This window comes from Acomys russatus, chromosome 3 (genome assembly GCF_903995435.1).
Source record: "Acomys russatus chromosome 3, mAcoRus1.1, whole genome shotgun sequence".
Lineage (NCBI taxonomy): Eukaryota > Metazoa > Chordata > Mammalia > Rodentia > Muridae > Acomys > Acomys russatus.
In genome coordinates, this window is record NC_067139.1 from 83,934,118 (window position 1) to 83,936,862 (window position 2,745).

Here is a 2,745-nt window from a genome sequence, read left to right on the forward strand (position 1 = left end):
CGGGGAGGTGCAGCAAATGCTAGGCAGGCTGACAGATGGACCCAGAGATCCTGTCGAGGGCAGAGCAAGCCAAGCTGGGGAGTGAGGCAGATGAGAGAGGACACAGCGGGGCTGGGGCTGGGGCTCACTGGGAGACTGCTTACTTAACACACATGAACCCTGGGTTTGATTCCCAGCACTCTGACAGAAAAGAAGGAAGGAAGGATAAAAAGGAAGAGGGGTGGAAAAGGTGGTGGGAGAAATGGATGGAAAGGGAAGAACACACAAGAAGTCACTGAGATAGTAGGGGTGGATCAGGCAGAGCAAATACTGCTGAAGACTAAGAGGCAAACGAAAACCAAGAGAAAGAGGCATCCACAGGAGGAACATGGAGGGGGCCGCGTAAGGGAGGGGGGCATCTGAGGCATCCACAGGGGGAACATGGAGGGGGCCGCGTAAGGGAGGGGGCATCTGGACTCCCAGCCAGTGAGAACTTCTCTTCCTAGCAGATCTCTGACTGACCTGGACCCCACTTCCAGGGAAGACAGTTTCCTTCTAGGGTGGGGACAAGTCTGGTGTGGCTGGAGAGCCCCCACCCTAAGCCCCCTCTTACCTGGGCTGGAGAAATCTCTGTGTGACAGCTTTCAATGCGTCAGCCTCTTTATAGCCCATTCCCAGTGCCTGCTGCCTAAATTTGGAGCCATCAGCAGGGACCCTCCCCGCCACTGTGCTCCTGTCCTGGCTCCTCCCACTTTGATCCCTTGGCTCTGGAGGTGACAGGAGGACAGCAGGGCCCCAAGGTTTGCCCATGAAAGGCCCGTTGCCCTAGCCCCTCTGGCTCCAGGGCCTTTTTTTAGTCCTTGGGCACATTCCTGGTCTCTAAAGGGCTGATGGGCAGATAGAGGCGACACAGGACTGTCTCACACCACCTCGCCTACCCACATGGCCCGTACCTCAGTTATTTTTAATCTGAAGGGTGAGTTGAGCACACTGGGTAAGGGTCACCTTCTCATACAGGCCTAACCTTTATCCCCTGCCTCCAACTCAATGGCTCCCATCTCGGGCTCGCTCCCCTCCCCTTTTCACGCTGGCTGTCCACACAGCTTTAGGCTGAGGGGTGTGCTCTACTCTCTCAGACCTGGAGTTCCCTGGGACCAGCGTCAAGATGTCCAGGGAGTGCAGATGTATGACTCAGTTTCCCTTTGTTAGTAAGAGAATCCCCCCCTCCTCTCTACCCATGTCCCCCCTCCTTACTCTGTACAGATGCTGCCTATGGTCTTGGTCTCAGTTGACCACGTGTCTAGACAGGTGTCCTCCAAAGGCCTCGCTACCTTGGTTTAGGGACACATGGAGTCTCTATCCTATTCTCGATTGCTCCCCTATATGCAGGCTGCCATCCATTCTCTTTAAACCACGGGAGAGACTCACCCACTCTGCCTTGGGCAATTTACACACAAACTACAGTCTGGTAACTTCACATACAAAATTGAACAGCTGCATATCCATGCCCATTTTCAGACACACACACACACACACACACACACACACACACACACACACACACATACACACACACACACACACACTTTGCACGTTAACTCAGTTAAGCTTGCAGATTTTCTCTCTTGCTTAGACACATACTGATGCATGCACCTGCACACCCATGTTCAGACACACAGCTTTTTACACACACACACACCCGCCCCCCTACAACCCTCCATTCCTGATGGGAGGTGGGAGGAAGGGGGAAAGGCCAGAGGTGTTAATCCTGGGGCTGAGGGAGGAGGGGTGTAAGTGGGGGGTTGCTCCCTTCCGCCTCTCAGGCTGCCAGAGGATGCAGATGCTGCTTGGGATGGCTGGCTGGGGTGCCTGACAGGCCCAAGAGATTTACACCAGTTGGCCCCCAGGCTCCGAATTCCATGGGTGGGGGCTCTACAGGCTGTGCCCCCTTCCCAGGTAGAACTCTCTTGCCCCTCTCTAACTCTCCTGGGACTCATACTTGCATGCCCTCCCTCGTGACATCCCCAAGCACCTGAGCCCTGGAGGCACCCCCTGTTCTCCAGGGCTGCCGTTTCTCAGAGGCCGTAGGTGTTGGGTCTTCAGTAGGCCATGCCTGTTATGACTGAGTAGATATTGTGTTCAGGAGACAAAGCCAGACTCTCCTGCTCTGGCTTTCCCTTACACCCTCACACCCAGGAACATGCTCCCTGCCCCCAGCTCCCACCCTATCTACTGTCACCTCTCAATATAGCTCTAGAGTATGGAGGTGGGTAGGACACACAGCGGTCAGTTTCTCTAGGCACAGCTCAGTTAGTGATGTGGTGTCTCTCCCAAGGTCGCCAGCCCCCTAGGACACCTCATTTCCCTGTGGTGGATGAGCTCAGGGACGTACGCTTCTCTCCAGGGGTCTTAGATGGTGCACACCGTACTCTCTGAGTCGACCTTGCATTCCCACGTCCAGGTGCCTATGCCAAATTATTGCTCTCAGAGGATGCAAGCCACCTGTCTGCAGCTGGGTCACCAGAGGTCACTTGAGGCTCCTGTGTGCAGGCTTGCAGGGTTAGCCCATGGCCTAATATGACACCGCATGGTTCCCAAGGTCTTGAGGGCATGATAAGGGACTGAGAACACTGGGTCAGACTGGGTCAGGTCCAAATGACAAAGACCAGGCTCTGTCCTCATGGAACCTAGTATGCCACTCAAGCTAAACTTGGTATAGATAGTGGGGGCTCATAGGGCATGGTGGGTACGGAGTTTCCATTGCCT